Source organism: Eurypyga helias, unplaced genomic scaffold (assembly GCF_000690775.1).
Source record: "Eurypyga helias isolate BGI_N326 unplaced genomic scaffold, ASM69077v1 scaffold24812, whole genome shotgun sequence".
NCBI classification, from domain to species: domain Eukaryota; kingdom Metazoa; phylum Chordata; class Aves; order Eurypygiformes; family Eurypygidae; genus Eurypyga; species Eurypyga helias.
In genome coordinates, this window is record NW_010236952.1 from 82,956 (window position 1) to 106,515 (window position 23,560).

Below are 23,560 nucleotides of genomic sequence, written 5' to 3' on the forward strand. Positions count from 1 at the left end.
AAATTTCAGGCCAGGACTCAAATGGAGAGACTGGAAACCAGTTTGGTGGAGAAAAGACAAGGATAGTGGAGTCCCATGTGCTTGTTCTGGGAGCAAGGCGCAGGTCCCACAAGGAAGATCCTAGCTTAGCTGTGGCACCTGAAAAACCTCACGGGAGTTTTAGCAACCTGAACTAGAGGCGTGTAGGGCCAGAGACAGGTGTAGCACAGGCTTGTCTGGGTCTTGGACTGACCACTGGAAGGTGTTTCAGGTGATGGTGTCCTCCAGGGAGTTCCATTCCTCTGGAAAAGCAACCCATTTGCTCCCTGACTGCAGAAGAGGAGGATGCTGGTTCTTCTGTGCCTGTGCTGCCATGCCTGCACTGCCTTGAGCTAGCCCCTGCACGAGGCATTTAAGATGGGAGGGCAGGGCAAAGAGACAGTCCTCCTGCCCTCTACAGCCTGCCAGCATGGGCCAGCTGCTACTACTCCTGTTAGGAAGGCAGTCCCAAAGTCCTAGTCTTGCCAGGTATACCCACAGATGGTACTCTGCCTCAGGGGAGCACAGTGTCTAAGCTAAGCCTGGGACAGGCCTGGAGTTAAACTCTGACTGGTGTTACAGGCCTCGTTGCCTGATGTCTGCCCTGACTGGTTTTCTGTGGCCATGCAGACTAAAGGGGATGTGGAGGAAGAGATAAGAAAAATAAGCTTTAGTGCTGGGCAGCATATCGTCTTCAATCCCGACAGATCAAAAGCATCAAGCTTCAGTCTGGGTAACAGAGGACTTGGTGATGTGCTCCTGGGAAAAAAAATAAAAATCAGAAAATGAGATTAGAGAAGTACTTGTAGTTCTGCACATGGCCAGTGTGCAGAGCTTGCTAAGAGCCATAAAGGTCTGTAATTACATTTGTATGGATTATACTAATCCATGAATTGGTAACCCATGGGACCTGGCTGTGTTGGGCTAAAGAAACAGAATTATCAGACACTGCTTTGTGATGTGCTAGTGCCTGCCTTGTGGCTGTTTTCTTCACCCCAGTAGGACATTTCTAGTAAGGTGTTGTTACCCTCCAACAGTCTGGGTTCTTGTTAGAAGTGATAATTTTTCTCTGCCTTTTTAGGAGTGTAGCCTCAATTGTACATTTAGGAGGCAGGAAAACCTCACCACCCTTTAATCTTGCCTTAAGGGATGACATAATCAGGGGGTTATTTTAAAAATAATTCAGGAATTTACTTATATGTTATTTTTGTACTCTGGTGTCGGTTACGCAAATGCAAGCAATTTTAAAATCACAGATCGTGGTTTACATTGCTCACCTTTGTGAATAAACTTACCTCAGCTTCCTCTATTGGACTTCCAACACTTAATGCCGTGATTTCAGGGTCCCAGTCCCCACAGGGGATGGCTCAGCTCAGGCTGCTCCCTAGCACTTCACCATTTGAATCCTAGCTCTCCCTCTTAACTTTGGCAATCGCTCAGATATCCCTGACAGTACCCTTTTAAAAACGTCTTATCTGACATAGTTTGCAAATGACTCCTCTGGGACAGAGGGAACTCTCCTTCATATGCTCATCCAAGCCTTTAAAGACTACAGAGACTATTGAGGAACATGACTACTTAAATACTGGCCTGCGACCTGTACTTAAAGGAGGTTGTGGACAAGTTGTAACAACTTACGTATTAGATTGAAAGATAAATTTAGAAATCATCAGCCTCGAGGGATCTGGGCATGGGTTAAGGTAACTGATCCTTCCACTAAGCTATGGAGCATCCTCCAGTGTGAACATCTAACACCTGTAGTACCGAACACTTCATGCTTTAACTGGGGAGCAGCAGTGAGACAACATCAGCTGATACCATCAGCTCCGTATTTGTCTGGACTGTGTTTTGTGTTACAGACCTTGCATTACTAACGTGGGCTGAAGCCAACCTGTGGAGGTCACATTCCTGTGGGTTCTGCAACCATAACTTGTTGGACCCTGGATCTGTTCCATGTGTTTTCTTTAAAGATGTACAAAAACAGGCAAGGCAGATGAGTTGTGCTGTGGAGTAACTCACCCTCCAGAGACTTTCTGAGATGTTGTATGTTTGTAGGAACTCATGTTGGGGGAGGAAACACTTAAAATGTGTCTTCCAGCTACTGCGGGGAGGGAAATAGCAATATGGTCACGGAGGGGCAGCATGTCTCGCAAGTGCCATTTGGGAAGTGTTGGAACAGCAGTAAATGAATTTCTAAGCTCCAGTGTGCTTGCGACCTGCTAACCTGATGTGACTGCTTCCTGGCACATAAAGCACTTTAAAAAAAGGCTTCAGCAAATTCTGCCATCTGCTATGAGATGGAGGTATTTTCACAGTGGCTAATAACTAGGGGTTTCTCTCAGCAAGCTTCATGTTTTCCTCTGGAAAGGTGGATGGGCCCTCAGTACCCTCCCCATGCTCCCCAAAGGTCTTTTCTCAGGCCAAAAGGTAGGAGATGATTCAGAGCATGGCCAGCCTTTGCCCCAGACACTAGCTGTTGTAAATTGCCATTAATTTCAGTGGCATCGGGATGTGATTCCTCTGGTGAGGGCTGTGGGAGGAAAGATGGAGGTACCCACACTGGCTTGCATGTCAGACACTGGGTACAGGGATGCAGGCAGACAACCCTGCCTTGCTTGGCTTAGCAGAACCATGGCTGGACCTCTCTAGTGCTTAATGACCTTCCAACAGCCACACTTCCTAACGCAGAGTATGTGAGCTTGTGGGTGTTAGTGGGTACTGGTTTTTTGGTCCTGGCTTGCTCCAAGGTAGTGTTCTCTATCCTAACAAAGTTTGGAAGTACCTCCCCAAAATCAAACATTCCCTCAGCTGTAGCCACAGAGTGCGTTTGAGCTGGGCAGGAGACAGTCGGAGCTCCTCAATATTATCTATCCACCGCTGACCAGAGAGTTAAAGGAGAGTTTAAATGCTGAAACTCCGTTAACAAGCCTGTGAGCTGGAAATGGAGAGAAGGGCAATGTGGCCCTGAGGGTGGGGAACGGGGGGAAGTGAGGAGAAATACCATGTTCATGCAGAGCATTTGATATTTAAAACTCTGTAGCGTTTGCAGAGGAAAGTGATATCTGCGGTTCAAAATGGCATGTGAAACGGTGCTTTGTCAGCACTCCCAGGGATGCGCGTCCTGTCCCCTTGTTTGATGGGGCTTGATAGAGCTGTTACTCCTTGTCTGCAGACTGTTTGCCACCACCTTTGTGACATGGCTACTGAGTCAGAACGGGCTCACTGGCTCGGTGACTCTAACAGAGCTACATTAAAACTGATGCAGGTACAGATGTGCCAAAGCTTTTACAGGAAACAAGTCTGATGTGCTAAGGTGTGATCTGGCTTGATAGGATATCTGGGATGCACTGGTGGAGTGATTTCTGAGGTAGATACAGAATTTCCTTTGGTCCTGCCATGTCCCCTTTCCTCTCCTGACACAGAGCACCCTGTCACCATGTGCACAGCAGCTCTTCAGCATCCATGGAGCAGTGCAAATGGGGTGAGCAGCAGGCAGCACTGCCATCCAACGTGTGCCTGGCCACTGCCTGCAGCTTCTCTGACATACAACAGCATTTATGTGTTTAAATAAGAAAACATAGATCTCCTTTTACCAGCCGATTACTGCGTCAGAATTGGTTAATTGGCACATGTCGTGATGAAAACAGGGTCTTGTATGTGCAGATAGGAACGAGTAGCACCAAAGGGCTGAGAGGTGAGGGAGGAGGAGGAAATGACCCTGTAGATTAAGTGGGGATGGTGTGCCCTCCAAAGGGGGAATTGCAGGGTCTTCCAGGCAGTCCTGATTATGTTGCCCTCATCTAGATAATCCCTGCCCTGATTGCTGCATGAAACATGGTGCATCAGTCTGTGAGCTGATGTGTGCTTGCTTCACTTGGTCTCGGTGGGTCAGTGGTGGGACAATTCCTCCCTTCCCCTCCCGGTGTGAAGCTGATGAGATCCAGTGGTGGGAAGAGTGAGCTCCTTGCTCCTGCCCCTGAGTGGGTGGTATGGAGGGTTTCTTTGCTGCCTTGGAGTGGGCTGCTGCTCGTTATTCCTTTTATCAGCTAGGCTAGAGGATGTGGGGGGAGTGAGATGGGTGTCCCTGAGGTGGGTGCAGAATGGAGAGGAGCAGCAGATGGAAGAAGGAAGCCCTTTCGGCAGGCGCTCCCTGTGCAGACAAGGCAAATGGTGGGGTGCTCTTGTTCCTTTGGCTTAGCTCCACTCCTGGGCATGGGGTTTTGTCTTGGTCAGGGAACCTGGGTGAAGGAGACTGTTTTATACTAGATTTGCAAGACTGCAAATTCTGTGAGGGAGAAAGAAGTGACTGTCCTTGGTTTGGTATAAAGCACCAAATGTGTTCTATACAAAGGAGTCTGTCATGAGTTATATTGCTGTGAACTCCAGGTGTGTGAGGAGATGGTGGCTAAACTCCTTACCTCATCTCTTCTTTTCACCATGAAGGCTAGGTGTCTTGTTCTTGTGATCATTAAACCACATAACGCAAGGTATGGGACACACACACCACCTTTTGCACCGTCTTGCTGTTGACACAGTGATACTAGTGATGCTGTGGACTAGTGTGGGCAGGCATTACATATGCATATGTAACCACCTCTGTCGTGATAGGGCTGCTGAGAAGATGGGTCTGTACCCCTTTGTGAGACTTGATATTTAATTAGACGAAAGACACATCCTGTTTTGGAAAAATAAATACCTTGTTCTTTCCAAATGATCTTTAGCATTGCTGACACATTTGATTCCCTTACTGTGGCTAAAAATGAGGACTACACCTTTCCTTTTCCTTTTTAAAACAGTTGTGCAGCATCATAATGTTAGAATGGCTCCCACGCCCTTTACAGAAGGGATTTTGTTTCGGATGGGGGGGAAAATGTTCACAACATTTTTTTGGATGAAAGGTGAAATAAAACAATCTGAGCCAGGTAGTATTTTCCTTAGTGAATCCTATGATGGCAGTGCTGCTGCCTTGAAACACATGATGGGCTCTGAAGTCTTGGAAGCCCTTAGAGAGAGACACCCATGAAATAAGCTATGCTACATTGTGCCCTTTGAAGGGACCTGCCTCTCATCTCCTGCCTCACTGGATGAAAAGTGTCAGACTCGCGGGTACTCTGTAGAAAATTCTGCAATGTCTGGCCTGAGTCTGTTTTCTGTTTATTGCAAGAAGAGCAAGTTCCTGTCACCCTCTGAAAGCTTCACATCTGTCTCTGAGCTGGAGGAGCCAGGCGTGTACTTCACTTCCTGCAATGTCTACCTTCTGGTACAAAGTTTCAGTGACAAATGTCGTCATTCCTGTTAGTTCATCTATTTCTTGCTCATAAAAAAAGAGGCCTGCCTTATACCAGCTTCAAAGGAGAGAGACACATGAGGAGCCCTAGCAGAGTTCAGATGCTGTAGGGAAGTGGTTGCAGACATCAGAGCTCTTTATCTTGTTGTTACCTTAGGTCAAGCTTTCCTTAAGCAGCTCAGCCATTACCCTGGAAGGGGCAGTAAAATGTTCCTTGTGCTTAAATCTTGTATTTCAGTCAGTGCTGCTTGTAAAGATGCAATGCAGAAATTAAATGTGCTTACTGGCTGCTGTTACAAGCATCCTGTGTGAGTCTCTGTCTAATCTCTGGTCTCCCTAACATTTTAAGAGCAGAATTTGGGAGCCATGTCAGTGGCATGCATCTTGCCTCAGTTTTTCTCCTGGTATCACTTTGTGACTCTCCTTGGAGAACTCCACATGATCCTGCACGCTGTAATGTTCCCTCCAGCAAAACCTCTTAAAGGATTACTTTGACTTCTGATTAAAACTGGCAGGGAACACTTGGCAGATCTGAGACTCTCAACAAAGCAGTGCAATCTGCTTTCTGGGCTGCTTTTTCCCTCTTATTTATGTTTGAAAGCTGTCAGATTGCCTACCAGGCCTGGGAGGACAGGTGGGTTTTGGTTCAAGACTCAGCACTTAGTCTGGGAGAGGGTGGGGTGGGAATGTATGTATTGAGATGCAGGAGAAGCTTTTCCCTTCCACAGCCATTGATGTAAATTCTTATGCAGTGTCTCCTGCTAGAGGGGCTGGGTATCTGCAAGAGAAACTGAAGAAGGGAGCAGGGTTTCCAAAGCACATCAGCAGGTGGAAAGAGCAGCCCAAAATCAGTGTCGGGCTTCTGGGGAGCAGCTGAGGCTGCGGGAAGTGGAGGTGCCTGCTGAAACTCAATCCAGCTCCAGAGCAATGTTGTTCCTCTACGTGAGCTGCAGTAAAACTTGCCGAGTCCTTTTACTACCCAAAAATAGAATGGGGGAAGTTGTTCCACCTCTTGGTGAGATGATGCTAGCACCATAACCTCTTGGCCAATGGCTAGGGGTTGAAGTACTGGCATTTGACTTTGGGCTTGAGGGTCCTGCTGTGGCGCCTTCTTCCCTCTGGGTGGGAATCAAGCCGCATTCAGTGACTTTGAGAGACTTACCAGACCATAGGGTTGAAATCTTGTCACCAGGTCATAGGGAAGACTTGACCTCTGACAGGTTTGTGTAGTCACAGAGAGTCTGTCTTTTCCTACAGCACGTGCTTCACGGAGGATGACTTGTGAGCATCCCTTCTCTTCATCAACCCGGGGATTAACCAAATCCCTGCCTAACTATAGCTGATCACAATGCTTTTTCTTTTATCTCAAACCTCCTTGAAGCACTGTAGGCAGCTGACTTGGGGCACCAGTCTGATTTGAGAAGAGATGCCGACCACCCAAAGAAGGGCCTGATGAAAAGCCTGTGTCAGGTGCACAGGGCATCCTTGTAGGGGGCGTTCCCACAGGCTGACCGGGAGACCTGATTGCCAAGACCAGAGACACGTGGATTTCATCCCAGCACCAGTGAAGCAAGACTGACTAGAAAGCTCAGCATGGACAGCCTTGACGGCCAGCATGCAATATTTCTATAGTAACGGTGGTGTAAAACTTACTAGGGACTGGGGTTTATATCCTTGAAATCACTGATGTGCTTAAAAGCCCTGAGGGATAGGGACCTCTGCCCTTTCATCTCCCTTCAGTGAGGATAGCGCTGGGCAGCACTACTAAATACTTGAGATAGGTTGGAGCTGCCTCTTAACTATGAGAGGTTTCCCTCTCCTGTTTAGTCTCTAAAGTCCTTCATGACTAATAACTGAGCTACACAGTAACCACAGAGGATTGATAGAAGCTGAGCCTGGTACAGCAAGCCTCTCACCACACAACTGAGCATCAGGAGGGCAAGGTGGAGAACCAGACTACCCTTGACTCTTGAATTTGGTTTTGGTCTATCTCCAGGCAGATGAGTTTTTTTTTTTCTTTGCCCTTGCAAAGATGGTAAAGGTGGTGTGTGAAGGTACTGCTGCAGCTGATAGGACCCCATGACAGCCTGAGCTCAGGCCTCTGCGGTGCTGACAGGATCCTGTAGTGATTCCTCTTTTGGAGCAACCTCCAGGGTGAGCGTCTGCCTGAGCAAAATGCACCTTCTGCCTCCCACCTCAACTAGTGGAATTCACCTTTCTTACCTGTCTGGTGGTGTTTCGGCAGTCACAGGAGATTTGTAGACCCTTTGGGTGTCTGGTTAGAGACAAATGGCTCTGCTCTGTGCCTCTCTGGCCTCTTGGGGGGCAGATGTGTGCAAGACCCAGCTGAAAACAGCTTTCTCCAAACTGACCTCCAGGATCCTTAATCCCTGACAGGCACACCTGCCTTTCCTGGGCATCAGGCTCTCGGCAGGCTTCCACCCAAAGGAGTTGGGGTGAAGCATCTGGGCTGTTTCTTCCCTTGGCCCCAGTGTGTGTGCAAGCAGGCAGGTGTGTGTGTGCCCACCTGCAGAGTGCAGGGGTGAGGGCTGCCGCAGCCACCTGTGTCTCGGAGTTGAGGTGCCAGCCCGTGGCAGAGGCAGGATGCTCTGCAAGGACATCAAAGAGGAGAGCTGAAAGGAAAAGACAACTACCAGTGGGGGAAAATCCCTGAATTCCAGTATGAAATTTGTTCCTTTCTTTCAAATCCATGCACTGTTTAGGACATGCGTAAGCCATATGTTTTAGGTGTTAAAGGGATGAATATGGAGCACATGTGTCTGCCTGAGCCTTTATCCAGGAGTGGACTGACTAGAGGGAAGGATGAGCACCCTGGGAGTTCCTGAGCCTGGGACATCAGCTGCTTTTGCTTGGGTCGCTGTAGAGAACTGCCTGTACACAGGAGTTGGGGTTATTTTCTTCTGTTGATTCAACTCGTAGAGCTGAACACCACCTCCCATAATAAATGGTTCAGTAACCATTAACAGTTTTAGAAGCAAAACTTGCAGTTTACCAATATCTTGTCTGAAAGATACGCAGGCTTTGTTAACAATTTATAGGGAAAGTGAATAAAGAAATCCCTGAATGATTGTCCCCATGGCCTCAATATGTCTTCTGGGAAGAACTTTCTGAAGCCTGAAACAAGGGCTTCAGAAGAGGAGACATTAACCAGGCCTGGTGATTTATTTATCTATCTTTCAGGAGACAATATTGCTGCTTCTTTCCTACCCCCTCCCCACTACAGAAGATCTTTATTTTAATAGGATTATTAAGCATTGACATTTAAGCTGACCTGATCAATATAACATTTCCAATTCAGGATAATAAACAACACACACAGTAGAAAGAAAGCAATAAAGCTGGTGATGCCTTCGTGTTCCTGTGTCATAACCAGGACTGTGCTGGAAGAGCTACTGTGTGTTGCTGCCTTCTGTTCACGACGTTAGGGAGAAGCTCCAAGGAGAGCTGGGGGTTTGGTAGAGCTGTAGCACACAGTCATCCAAAGAATTTGGGGCACTTGATGGGTAGACAAAGAAGAAACGTTGCCCGTCAGGATTAATGGAGAGAGAGAGACTGGCTTCCCTTGCTACTGCTCACCACAGAAAATCAGCAATGACAGATCACGTATGGCTGTGAGAGGCAGGGTGCTCTCTTTACCTTTCCCCTCTCATTTAATGAAAACAAGCAGCAACAGGCTGATCAAGTGTCAGCACCATGAGCCAAGAAGGGCAGTGCCTGATGGCTACAGTGCTGGTTGGGTTTCTTTGGCTCTTCTCCTTTTGCAGAGGAGGTTGTGCAGCAGGGCAAACAGCCCCGCTGCCTCTTGGGCTGGAGCGTGGCGCGAGTGCTGCGGCGCTGCCTCGGCTCCTGGCCGCCGAGTGCGGTGCTGGCATAGCCCCATCCTGCCGATGCTGCACCATGAAATGTGCCCCCAGCCTCATTTAACCTGCCTGATTCTAAAGGGGAGAGAATTCAAATCAAGAGCCTAGTAGGCCCTAACCCATTTTGCTCCAGTCTTGGCATCCCAGGAAAAGATTTACAATAAGTCCCTCCTTAACGTTTGGTTTCACTCGCCCTTTTCAGCTAAGGTCAAGATCAGGGAGTAGGTAAGTAGGCTTTTCCAACTTGCAGACACCCAGCTACCCTGTCCTCCAGTTCTACCTCTGCAGCCAAGCAACAGTTTATCAAGGCATTTCTTCTTTCTGTGCCTGCTTTTTTTTTCTTTTAAGCCATTAAGGAGAACTGCTATATTTTAAAGTAGAACCTGTGACTATTCCTCAGTGCCGTACGGATCACGCAGGCTGTACAAACCTGCCTTGTGGTGTGTTCTGAATCGAGCGTGTTACATCTGCGATGTAGGAGGGCTTTCTTCACATTTTTGGAGGGGAGGGAAATTCCAAGCTTACTTTAATTGAGAGAGACAGAGTTTGCTGCTCCAACGGTCAATTACTCTCCCTGCTAGGAACGTCTTACTTTTTTGTTGTGGAGGATTCTGCTAGGTGACCAGTAGGCACTGGAAATCTTTCCCTGTGTGAATACTAAAGGACATGAGAGGTTCACCTTTTGTCTGTAGTTGGCCAAGTCATTTGTACTGAGCTTTGTGGGCCTTCTGTTGTAAGGAAGTTAGTTTTTCCTAATTTCCAACCATTTCCTGTTTGCTTTTACTGTGTGGGGACAGCAGAGTCGGCAGCACTCATAAAGCCTTGACAGGGCCGTGTGTGCATGGCAATGTCATGTTCCTGCTCTTCAACGCTGCCCACCTAAGTGGGGGAAACAGCCTGGCAACCGGTCAGCAGCTGTTCCAGGAACTCAAGTTATTGAAAGTAAAGGAGTAAACTGTGATCCAAACTCATCAGACAATAGCTGAGAACAAATAGGTCTTGTTGCTTGACCTTACTGTATTTCAGAGAGGAGAAATTAAACAACCCTGGTACTTTTAAATTTCAGGTCATGGAGGGTGCATGAGGAACTTTCTGAAAACACACTTCAAAGCAAAAACAATATGGAAAGAAAATTTTTAAGTTTCTAGAAGAGCACAGAAACAGTAATACATCTGTGTCCCTATTGCCCCTGCCAGCCCCTAAGGAGTCAAACAGGTTGCCCTCGGTGTCTCCAACCCTGTGACACTGATTCCCAGCACAGTCCTGGAGGAGGTCCCCTGTGCAGAGCCGTGCCTGGCTCCCAGCTGCTGCTCCTGAGTCATGCTCTGGGGCCACTCCTGCAGGGAAGCCTGAGGGTGGGCACAAAGCTCTAGCTTTTGGAATTGAGCTGATACTTAAACTTGAGCCTAGTTGGCAAAAAAACCCAGAAGTGCTTGTCTCATGGTCAGAGAAGTAATAAGTTTGAGGTGGTTTTCTTCTCCTTGTAAATTTGATTGTCCTTATGGAAAGGTCTCTTAATTTTCCATTTCTCCAGAGAGATCCATCATGTCTCTCCTAGCTGTGACTCCGATTATTTTAATATTCTCCTTTTCTCCAGTTAGTATTCCTGTATGGCTGCTTATTATTATAAACTATTTGTTCAACTTTGCAGTTGATTATAAGAACAAACAGCCTAGTGATGTATTGACTCTGTGTGTGTCTTTGACAATGTCTCAACACCCCCTTCCCTGACACTGCTCTTCCAGACAAGGAAACAAGGAAAGAAAAAAAACCACGCATGGGAAGAACTCGGACGCTTCCTTACTCGCCCAACCCCAGATGTTCTTTTCCCAGGTCTTGCATTCAAGCCTTCATTAGAAATCTGAGAGAAATGCTTTCCTCTAGCTGCTGGCTTGGCTGCTTTTCAGGTTCAGAATGACTCCCCTATATTCACAGGCCCTCTTCTATTCTTTTTTTTTTTTTTTTCCCCTCCCTCAATATCTCTTCAGAAATGTGTATTACCTTCCTCAACAGTGCAGAAAAATATCCACATGTGCATAATATTTTAGAGCTTCTTTGTCAGCATGTTACTCTCCGAGACTAAAAAAATCTCTTGGTCCCAGTCTCATTTCTAATAGGATAGCAAACTAAGAGGATACATGAAGATTATTTTAATCTCACCCTGGAGCTCTCTCCAGCACTACTGCCTATCTGGGATCCATTACTGAACTGCCTTCTCCAGTGCTCTAGAAAAGATGTGCTTATCTTGATTTAACAAGTAATGATAGCAGAAGCCTGAGCTGTCACGCTTTAGAAAGAACGGATTAGCTAATTGATTGTGAAAAGAAATAGTAGGCTGGAGGTAAACACCCTTCGGGGTGCTGTGTCCTCCTCGCCGCCTTCTTTAGTCCCCTGAGAACATATCTGTACGCCGCATGTGTGCGTATTAAACACAACCAACTCCTCCAAAGCAGATGCAGTGGATTGCTTCAGACGAGCTGTTTCCTCATCTCACAGCTCTCCTCGAGCAGTTTGTTGCATGTGCTTTGGAAGAGCAACGGAGCTGGGGAAGGGTCTGGAGCACAAGTGCTGTGAGGAGCAGCTGGGGGTGTTTCGCCTGGAGGAGACTGAGGAAGACCTTATTGCTCTCTGCAACTACCTGAAAGAAGGTTGCAAAGAGGTGAGGGTTGGTCTCTTCTCCCAAGTGACAGGACAAGAAGCAACGGCCTCAAGTTGTGCCAAGGGAGGTTTAGGTTGGATATTAGGAAAAAATTCTGTCACAGAAAGGGTTGTCAGACATTGGAATGGGCTGCCCAGGGAAGTGATTGAGTCACCACCCCTGGAGGGATTTAAGATGTGTAGATGTGGTGCCTGGGGACATGGTTTAGTTGTGGGCTTGGCAGTGTCGGTTAACAGTTGGACTTGAGGATCTTCTTAGATGTCTTTTCCAACCTAAACGATTCTATGATTCCATTGCTGTGGTGGTTTTCTGCACACAAAGCCTATGCACCTCTCTACTCTTCAAATGTTTGAGGGCTGGGGTCTTAGGGAGAACACATCCCAGGCAGGAAAGGGGCTTATTTCTAGTGAGATTCATGTTTGCAGGGGGTGAGAAAATCTGTGTGAAGCTGATCCTTAGGATACCACAGGCATTCTCCTACCTTTCATCACGGCAGTGACGATGTGTGGGAGCATGACTTGACCTCAGATGTTGCTGCAGCTAGTGCACAGTCACACCTCCCTTCCCTTGACCCTTCTCCATGGGTGAAGAACTGAGGGAAGGCAGACAGGCGGGATTTAGTTGCACAGCAAGACTGGCTGAGTCAAGCTGGGACTCGAGCACAGGTTTTACCTGTCTGTATAGCTCACTGCATGGTATTTCTCTCCCTTTCACACTGAAAATAGCTACATTTTGCTGTGAGACTCTAGTCTTGAATGTGTCTTTAGACTGTTTCCAGAAGGCATCACAGAATTTCCCAAGCAGAGGAACCTCTGCTGTCGACAGCACCGTAATAGTCACACACGTGGTTTCTCCCCTCCTCCTCTCCCCAGCCAACTCCCACCCAGGATGAAATTTATAGCATCTTGTACACTGAGCAGAATGCAAACAGACATGGGGTAGTTAAAAACACACTGCTCTTTATTTGAAAGTTTTATATCCACAGATAAAAGGCAGCTGATACATTGCATAGTATACCTTTTTTTTAATTAAAAAAAAAAAAAAAACACAAAAAAACCCTTATTATTCAGCATGTCTGAGAAAAGGAATGATTCCTGGCTCTAAGTTTCCACAACAAACAGTGAAGTAAATGGAATAATAAATTAAAGTAGTGGTAGTAGCCTACAGTGTGTATAAAATAAATGTTAACAGATACAAATATGACATGAATGATGACTGATCCGGTTTCCCTTCTCCTTAGGAGTTCAATGTCTTTATTAGAGTGGTTGCCTAAGTTGTGTTTTTCTTAAAATGCAGCAGTGCCCTGAAGCTGTGAAACACAAAAGCCACAGTTTGGTTTTTTTAATTGAGTGGGAATATCTTCAATCTTGGTGGTGAGAATCACAGAATCATAGAATGGTTGGGGTTGGAAGGGACCTTAAAACCATCTAGTTCCAACCCCCCTGCCATGGGCAGGGACACCTTCCACTAGACCAGGTTGCTCAAAGCCTCATCCAGCCTGGCCTTGAACACTTCCAGGGATGGGGCATCCACAGCTTCTCTGGGCAACCTGTTCCAGTGCCTCCCCACCCTCTCCAGGAAGAATTTCTTCCTGCTATCTAATCTAAACCTCCCTGATTTCAATTTAAACCCATTACCCCTTGTGCTGTCACTACAGGCCCTTGTAAAAAGTCCTCTCCCAGCACCCTTGTAGCCCCTTCAGGTACTGGAAGGCTGCAATGAGGTCTCCCCGGAGCCTCCTCTTCTCCAGGCTGAACAAGCCCAACTCTCTCAGCCTGTCCCCATAGCAGAGGTGCTCCAGCCCTCTGAGCATCTTCCTGGCCTCCTCTGGACTCGCTCCAACCGGTCTATATCCTTCTGATATTGAGGGCCCCACAGCTGGACGCAGCACTCCAGGTGGGGTCTCACCAGAGCAGAGTAGAGGGGCAGAATCCCCTCCCTCGACCTGCTGGCCACACTTCTCTGGATACAGCCCAGGATACGGTTGGCCTTCTGGGCTGCCAGTTCACACAGTATTTAAATATAAGGAACACAAAGCACTAACATAGTAATTATGTGCTTTATAACCCTGGTAATACTAAAGCAAGTTTATATTAATACCTAAATGAAAAGAGTGAGACTACTGCTCTAGGGGCTGCTGTTGGTTACCTCTGCTGTACTCAATACCACTGAGTAAACGAGGACCCAATTTCAGTTGAAAGAACTTGGTAAGCTTAAATTTCATCCTATTGATTTAATTATTGGCAGGAATGTGAAAATACATTCAGTGTAAGGAAGCTGTTAAAGCCAAGGAGGAGGGGGGAGGAAGTTGTTCTTATTCTTACATCTTTTTTTTAAGAAATACTAGAAGTTCCAGCTTTAACACTACATTTTAAGATCAGGGAGGGGGAAAAAAAAAAAAGAGTCCATGAGTAAGGAAGACACATTGTTTATGAATCTTCAAGAAGAACATTTCACTGACATGAAAGGCAACTTTGCAGACTCACTTGAAATGTATCAATTTGTAATCTACACATTTACAGGGGATGCTCTGTTCTGAAAGCTGTTTCCCAATCTGTGCCAAAACATGCGAGGCTGTGTGGAATACTTCTGATGATGGACCTCCAGGCTCTGTTTCTCCATAATTGATTTAGTTATTAGTTATGCAGGGAGAAAGAGATCCCTGAGGCTTGGTAAAATAGTATTCAGTTACTAAAAGCAGCCCTTTGTGAATTAATGTCATCCTACCAGCTCTTTCTGCTCATTATTCCTTCAAGTCCTGTTTTCCTGGACACCAGCTGTCACAGAGGAAGTCTCCAGCCTTTTCTTCTCCTGCCTCTCTGGCTGGCTGAAGCTGCACCAGCACGGTCTGGAGTGTCTCCTTCACCACCTGGATCTCCCTCTGCAGAGCCTGTACAGGCTTTATTAAGGAATAAATCTATAGGTGATTGGCAGTCCCTTTTCTCTTTCCAAGTTATTAAATAAATCCTTGTTCCACTGCTCACAGCAGATGGCCATGGCTATCTAATTGCAGCTTCAAGTTCTTCCAACTTGTTTGGATTAAAGATTAATACATTTCTCACATTTGCTTTAAAAAAAAAAAAAAACCAAAATAACAGGCAAACTGAAGTTCTCAAGTAGCATTATTTAGCACTTATAAAAAAGGAGGGGATGGGGGATAATGCCTGGATACTGTTCTCAGGGGAAGGAAGGAGATGAAGAAAAGGTAGCATGGAGGCAGCAGCATTAGCTGCGAGTTCCCTGCTCGATGGAGGGTGGCTTTTTAAGCCAGAGACAGAAACCTGGGTGGATCAGACCCCAGGTGAAGGCAGCTGGCAGGAGTCTGAGCCGTAAGCCAAGTGACCGCAGCTCATGTGGCGTTAGCCAGCTCGGCAGCGCGTGCTACGCGAGGCGGGAACCGAGGCAAGTGGCAGAATTGGCTCATAGCAAGGAATGTGTTTCTGCTCTACCTACCTCCAGAAGGCTTTAATCTTGGCTGAATTATCAGTCTAATTATAGCGCAGAAAATGCAAACATAAAGCAATAGGAGGCTCCGCAGTGAACGCTTTGAACCAGGTGAAAAGCAGAGAGATTAGCAGTAGCAAGGTCACACTGTCATGCATCAAAAGGAAAGAGGCCTCCCGAAAAGCATTCGATAATTCAGTAAAACTACTTCATTTGCTTAAGAAAGGAGAGTTTTCCACATTTGATTTCCCATTGCCTGGTTCAGGTTTCCAGTAAGGCACTCAATCAGGAAAAAAGTGATGGGTAATGGCTCTGTCTCTTAAAAGACCTTCCACTTCCCTCTTTCCCCAGTTCCAAAGTGACAGAGGGAAGGGGTCAGGCGGTGGCAACAAGCAGATGAGGGGTGCAGCAGTGACCAAGATGCGCATGGAGAAAATGGCAACTGCTGAGACGTGCACAAGTTTTTAAGTGGCTGCGCTTCCTAGGCAGCAGAGCTCTTTGTTCTGGTGACGAGTCTCTCCTGGGAATAAGCCCGGTTTGTACTACCCATACATCAGCGTTTCCATTGATAATCTTATGTCAGTGAGACTATCCACTCTTGACTCAAGCGCAAGGACTGAGTGTAGCTCAGTGAGACAACCAACCTTACCTTCTTTGCCTTAGCTTGTACTACATGGAGAGCAAAGCAAGTGTAAGCCAAGTCAGAGCTTGCTGAAGCTCTAACCAAGCCTACATAAACAGGTCTAGGGCGCACCCCCAGACACAATGAGGCCTCCTGTGCAGGTATGGCTGGACCCTGAAAGGCTAACCCAGGTGGGTCAAGGGAGACAGAAGTAAGTTTATCTCTAGCAGTAAGTCACCAAATGATCTTGAAGAGAGCCAGAAACTCACTTCAAGGGAAATGAAACAGGCTGACCCCGAAACAACTCAATTTCAGAAATACAACACAGAGGAAGGATAACACACAAGGACAGGCTTTATCCTTTACAGAGCTCATCCATTATGAAATGTTTTACTCGACCCTGATGTCCATGCAATGTCAAGAAAAAAAAGACACCCTCAGGTTATGTGACTGTAAAAAGTGAGCTGCTACTTCTGAAAAACTGCAACTAGAGAGGACCATGGGAAAGCCATACAAATCTGCTATTTCAGGAAGTCATAGTTATGCCTTTGAAAAGCCTTTTGGCTGCTTTTCATTCCATTATCAGTTCCTTAAAATTTCATTTTTGTGTATTTACAGACATCTACTGTGATGTTTTACTCAATACATTCACCAGGAGTATCCATGCCTACTTCTAGTGTCTGGCCAGCTCTATTAATCTGAAAGGATTCTGTCTCTAAGTAATAGCAGTACACACAAAACTTCCAGGATCTCAAAGCACTGTACAAGGACAAATTAATTATGCTTTGCATCTTCTCTGAAGTAAGAAACATCATTATTCTCTTACAAACAGTCCTGGACTGTCCACCACGCTGCAATTTAATCATAATGCTCTGCTGAAAACCTAACTGCCAAAAAAGAAATTCTTCAGTTTATGAACACCATGAAGCCTCTGAAATTTAACTACTTCTGATGTGCAGACTCTGACTACATGCTGTTATTTGTAATATCCCAGGCCATTCCAAAATTATTTTTCAGGTAGAGAGAAAAAGCAAAATTGAAATGTTTTGCTGCCAGTGGATCAGAAATTTTGAAGGATGGATGAAAATAAAGGAGACAGGGAAAGAAACTCTTAACCAACAAAAAGACACAGCAACAAAAAAGATGCCTGCATAGTCTATCTACAGGAAGTTTCAAAAAACACACCACAACCAGCTGTAGCCCAGTAACTGTCAAATGAGCCCTTATAGCTAGGCAAAATAAATGGTATAAGGCTGAGCATGAAATCTCTATCTATGTACAGAGGTTATGTCCGATAAACAGCTTCAACCATTTTAAAAATAAAAACCCTCTTACTTTTGCACGGGTCCATAGGCAAATGTGCCCGTCATGCTTAAATTCTCTATCCAGTGCTGCAAATACTGAGCCAGTACCAAAGGCAGGAGCCAAACCAAGTTTCAACAAGGAACATTTTCTGGTCCTGCTGTCTTCCTGTGAAAAACTGGCAAAATCCCTCCAATGTATCATAAGCAGTAAATTAAAAGTACTTGGGAACAGCTTCAGACAAACACAATACACATTCTGCAACAATGCTGTAGCTCTAACGTTGTCTGGGTGGAAGCTTCACACCTATTTGACTTGCTCCCTTTAAAAAACCTGAGCATCATGACAGAGTCCATGATTTACAAGGAGATAAAAAGCAGATTTAATTACTGTAGGCTTACTTAATTTTTGGAAAAATGGAAAAAGTGGGCTCATTTATTTTCTCAGCACAGATGTTTAAGGAAAAGAGACAAAAGGTAGAAAATCAGTTGCTTCCCTATAGGAAAGATTAGAAACTAAGAGAAAAGGCTTTGGAATGTCAGTCAAGGATGACCAGAGCTGAGGTAAGGGCCTATGGGATTTTGGAGAATAACAGCAATTTTGGACATCTGAAAGGTAATGAAGCCTTGAAGAACAGAAATAATTAGAAGGAGGGTGGGTTTTTTTCTCCTGGTTAAGTATTCTGCTTGTTTCTAACAGCTGAACATTAGAGTGGACATATTGCCCAGAACTGGAACATGTTGCACAAAGATCTGGAATCTCCATTCTTCGAGATACTCAAAACCTGACTGGACATGATGCTGGGTAACCTGCTCCAGATGACCCTGCTTGAGTGGGCAGTTGGACCAGGTGATCTCAAGTGGTCACTTCCAACTAAACAAGATTCTGTGGCTGTGTGTGCCAAGTGCCAAAGAACCAGCAAAGAGACAAGACAATTCAGTGTTTTTTGGAGTGACCTGGGTCTTAGTCTTTTAGAATTGCACTCTTGGGAGTGAAGGAAAGACCCTGAGAATGTCCCCATTCCTCCTATATGAGGCCTGTGTGGGGTTTTACAGCAAGAAAGCTAAATGGTCTTTGAAGCCCATCACTTATTTCTCTTTACAAAATACACGGGGGCTTGTGGTACTGAAATCAGATCAGAAATTTCCAACTTCCCCCTCCATTACTGTCTTCCTCCTTCACATCCATATATGTGTTTCTATAAACTAACATTAATACCCCTCCCACATAAAAACCAAAATACTCTCAAAAAAACCCCACTAAACAAGAAAACCCAACAGAATCACTGCAGCATTTTGAAAAAAAGGATCACTTCAGTGGTCTGGGTATCAGCCATCTCCAAATCCCTTGTTCCAGCACAAAATGGAAGGCAACAAAGCTGCAGCACGTGGGTGGAACTAAACGGACCTACCTCCATGACGGCGCAAACAATACAAGTGGAACCACGTTCTATCAACGTGATGCACACTGGGAAGGGGTCACTCCTTCCAGCTTGTCCAAAATAAAATCAAAGAGGGCACCATCACCACACCCATCTCCCTTCTTGTGGGATCCCAAAATTTCTTACAGGTTCACCCAGGGTGAGATTTCTCAGTGAGGTACAGTCAGGGATAAATTCCACACTCCTGACTCTTTGAAAACCTAGTGTAAAGCAAGAATAGCATGGCAGCCTGCCATACGATCAAGGTGAAAGGTTACCAAAGTGACCTGCGGTGCCTAATGAATGTTTAGGCACAACATTCTGTTTTCAAAATAACTGTTTAAAATGTCCATTTTAGGGTGAGGAATGGTGATTGCTTTCATAATAATAGTCCAGCCAGGTTTTCTTCCACCAAAAGCATTTTCACCATGAGGAACTATTACATGCGTTCAAATTGTCTATCAAAATGTAACTGCTAATTAAGAACAAAAATGACTGTGAAATTGCAATATAGGCTCCATTTAATTTTACTGGGAATTCTAGGCCTTTACTGTCAGGAAAGTAACACCTCTCATCAGCTCTGTAGACACCAGAATGCGTCACCTCTCGTCCTTTGGTTTTTGCAGTTAATGATGTGGACTGTTTTCATACACTCGCCAATGATTAACTGTAATTGAAAGTTTTGTGGGTTTATTTGGTTATACTACATAATTTAGCAAATACGCCATAGTGCTATAAAGAAGCTCTTACCCCTTCTCTCCCCACTATTGTTTGATGTGTTTTATACAAAACTGCAGTTTAATATTTGCTGTGAAAAGCTTCAATAATAAATGAGAATCCCAAGTGGGTCTGTGCATATACTCAGGACCAAGAAATATCACTGGATTTCTCCTTTGTTCAGGTCGTGCTGGCAATTACGACGAGCAGCACGGCTGATTTAAGTGTTCTATGCCATCAAAATGTAGAATGAAAAACAATGACATCTGGGATTTTTCTTCTAATACAAACTTAATTATTAATCAAAGCTATGACACACACTAAACATTGGCAAATGGCTTGAGAGCATCAGGAATTTATTTTTCTCAGTGGAGTCTTTAAAAGTCTTTTAATAATCAGACGACAGGACTAATTTACATCTGTGCAGCTCCTAGTCAGATTTTTGACCTAATACAGTTTGTACCGTTCACGTGTAAGGCAGTTTTTGGGGGGCTGAGGGGAAGGGCGAAAATAACCAGAGAACAAGAGTTAGGATAAATTTATCCTGCTTTCATTACACTTCCACATCTTTAAGCTCCTGCTCTCAGAGCTCTACAGATTTTTGATGAAGACTGCATAATTGACCAATATTTGGGATAAGAAATTGTTTTATTTAAAACTAAATAAACTACTGTGCAAATAATACATCCATCTATTAATCATAAATTCTACTGAAGCTAATTATTGACTCCAATCTCAGTGCTAGTTCCTGCAATACACGCAAGTTACTAACGAGTGAAGGTTTATTTTATAGGCACTGAGCAGTTTTTATTTTAAAAACAACAATGTACAGGTCTGCAGCACTGTGGTAGCTATCTTCCTCATTCCTTTTTGAAGTGTATAGCACAGCAATTAGATGTACCAGATGGTAACATTCTACACACATTGATCTGGACTACCTCTGAAATAGCAACTGAATGTTAATGAGGGGTAACAGAACCGCTGAACTGCTTCTCTGTATGTCCCTATGTTTTAAACATAGTTTCTTATTTTGTGACGGATGGTCTTGCTAGGAGGACCAGGATATCACACAGTGTGCATTTCTGTATTGGGAGAATGTGAGTTAAATTTCACTGGTAGAGGAAATCAGATCCATACCAGGCAACTGTGGCTTAGAATGAGACTAATCTACAACTTTTCTCAAACTTTCAATGATTAGATTTTATTTTTTCCGCTAACTCTTGCAGTTTTAACAGCTACAAGGAAATATCCACAGTCCATAGAAAATACTACTATTTCACGTATTTGTAGTGTATTTTCTCCAGGAATCAAAAAAGCAGTTTTTCAGCTTATTTTACCTGTGTAACTATGTGGAGCTATGTGTAGCATAACTACGGTCAGACTCAACTGGTTTGAACGTGAACTTAGGCCCGCTGAACCCGTAACTCCAACTCTCACTGTTCTTCTATTAGAGTCAATGAGAAAAACTCATTTGAGAGCAAATACACATAAAGAAGGAAGTAGGTGCTCTGCATACATCCATACAGCTCTGAAAAGAATGCTCACAAACAGCACTGAGGAAAAAACTGCAATCAAGCATGCACAGTCTAAATATAATTAAGAGTATTCCAAACTGGCCTGTGGTAAATACAAGAAAATAATCTTTCTGTACAATGAAAAGCTTAGAAAAAGAGAAGATTTGAAGTCATAACAAATTAATTACTAGATTTCTCCCCTCCAATGCAAAGACCCCCCAGCAGCTTGCCCCCTGCCCCCCTTTTAAACGAAGTTTATCATTCTGATACCTTTGAAGAAACCAAGTTTCTAGAATAGGAATTTTGCAATGAGCTGGCAGTAGATGCCCAATTACCCGAAACTCTGTGGTATTTCCACACACTATTTATTATCCTTTCTCTAAACTCTCCCTGCAGGACTACCTGCCTCGTATTAGGGAGAACTGAATCCTTCCTAGCACCATCATCATCTCAACTCACCTTCAGCTGTCTGTAAGGGCGTCTCTGCTAACCTCTCCAACCCGAATTCACCTTTCTTCATTATGCCACCTCCTCTCCACTAAAACCTAACCAGCTAAGTATTCTCATCTTCCTCAGCCTCGCTGGTTCTTATTCTCTTTCCCCTTTTCCTACAAAACCTCCTTTGTGATAAGTTTTTCTATGGAAGTTACAAATGAAACAATACTCTGAGCTCTTAAATTTTGAAAAATGTCCTCAAAGGTAGGCCCAACAAATGCCTCATAAAGGTTAAGCTATCTTCAATCAGATACTGAATGACAGATGAAGCACAGAAAGGGAGGTGCTTTATAAGACAACATCTCATCTGGTCACTTGCACTGGAGTGTTAGAGGCAGATTAAATTGCATAGGATGCCACATGATGCATCTGCTGCCCATTTCTTTTTTTAAAAGGAAAAAACCCCAAACTGCATGTGACAATATCCACAGTCTGAGTCAACGATGTAGCATTTCATTTAGCTAAATGATGCTGGGAAATGCAGGCACACGGATGCTTGAATCCATGCAGCTTTTGATGTGGTAGGTATTTACTTATATCAGCATTACAAACAAAATTATTTTAACAGTAGAATAAAGGCTTTTCAGTGCCTAATCTCAAATTACAAAGAACTAACTTCTGTTTAAATCAATTAAAGCTGGATCAGACCACAGTGAAACTGCACTGTAGGAAAACTTGCTACAACAGAAATGCCCACTTCAGCAAGACAATCAGTTTTCCCCTCCTTAATGTATTTAATCCACATTAAGAACTAGTACTCCATGTGAATCTCAAAGGCAAGTATTTCACATACATACTTACCTAGATTGATACGTATCTATAGCTATATCAAAAAGGATATGAATAACTCCTTCGTCAACTCTGCAGGCGGAAGTCTGCAGTTGATCTTCCAGATGCACCAATTTCTCACTTATTGCTTCACATTTTTCTCCCAGCTCTGAGGAAAACATGAAGAACTCCTACAGGAAGTTGAAAAATAAAAGAAAGCACGTTTGCTGTGGACTGCACTTTTCTGTGTTGAATTTGCATGAAATTAAGGGAAAAATATACTATTAGTAAGGGCATATGATCCTTTGTGGTGCTAAGACATTGCCTGAAAACAAATTCCCATTAGAGACAAAAAAATTTGTTATAATAATTTGGTGATTTATATGAAATGGAATGAGCTTGTGGTCTCAGACTATTTCCCAGCAGAAAAAAAGTCATGATCTCACTTTCAGCAGAGGATTAAAGGGGTGTGAAGATGGAACCGCTCTCCCTCTTCCCTGTTGTCTCTCCACAGCAGGGAAGGGAAATCTCACGCTGACTACAACATTTAGGTTTCTAAATTTCAATTTCTTCACATAAAAATGATTTATACTTTCAGGCCATTTAAGTATTTCAAGCAGCATCACTTTTGGTATCTCTTATAAAATGTACTTACTTTTTTGAGGAAAAGTCTGGCTTAGAATACTTAGGGACTTTTTTTGAGAAAACACATCAAAGTCTTAGAAATTACAATATGAAACGACACTTTTTTTACTGTGTAAGACTAAATTTTCAAAAATAATGCTTCTCTACTTAGAACTTATACAGATAAACACTTTTACTTTAAACCAGTTGCAAATCCTTCCCATAAGTTTGTCTGCTTTCAGATATACTGCACAAGGGTAATTTGTATCTTTTCTATTTTTTATATTTTTCTATTTCATAGCATGTACCCTGCTGGTTATGGTTAGGACAGAGGTAAGACTAAATTTTCAAAAATAATGCTTCTCTACTTAGAACTTATACAGATAAACACTTTTACTTTAAACCAGTTGCAAATCCTTCCCATAAGTTTGTCTGCTTTCAGATATACTGCACAAGGGTAATTTGTATCTTTTCTATTTTTTATATTTTTCTATTTCATAGCATGTACCCTGCTGGTTATGGTTAGGACAGAGTTAATTTTCTTCACATCACAGCCCAAACTGACAAAAGGGCATTTCATTCTACTGAACATCACGCTCAGTATATAAGGTGGGGGTGGGCCAGGGGCCATGTTGGTCGGTTGGCTTTCTTGTTAGTGCTCTCGCTTGTTGAAGCTTGGTCTGACTCTGGTGGGCTCTCAGGCTCCCTGGCTCTCCCAGGCTGACTACTCAGGACATGGCTGGACATTGGTCAGCAATTCTATAATGGGTGAGAAACTCTATAATTTTATTTCCCATTATTTTCATTAC

At 44.3% G+C, this 23,560-nt stretch overlaps 1 long non-coding RNA gene across 1 annotated transcript; it reads right to left on the reverse strand.

Annotated features, from left to right (window-relative positions):
* Window positions 1–13,901: 13,901 nt before the first annotated feature.
* Window positions 13,902–22,324, reverse strand: LOC104506366. Its single transcript, XR_727859.1, has 2 exons — window positions 22,201–22,324; window positions 13,902–14,737 (listed from the first exon to the last, which is right to left on the reverse strand). It is a non-coding gene; the product is annotated as an uncharacterized LOC104506366 (long non-coding RNA).
* Window positions 22,325–23,560: the final 1,236 nt, after the last annotated feature.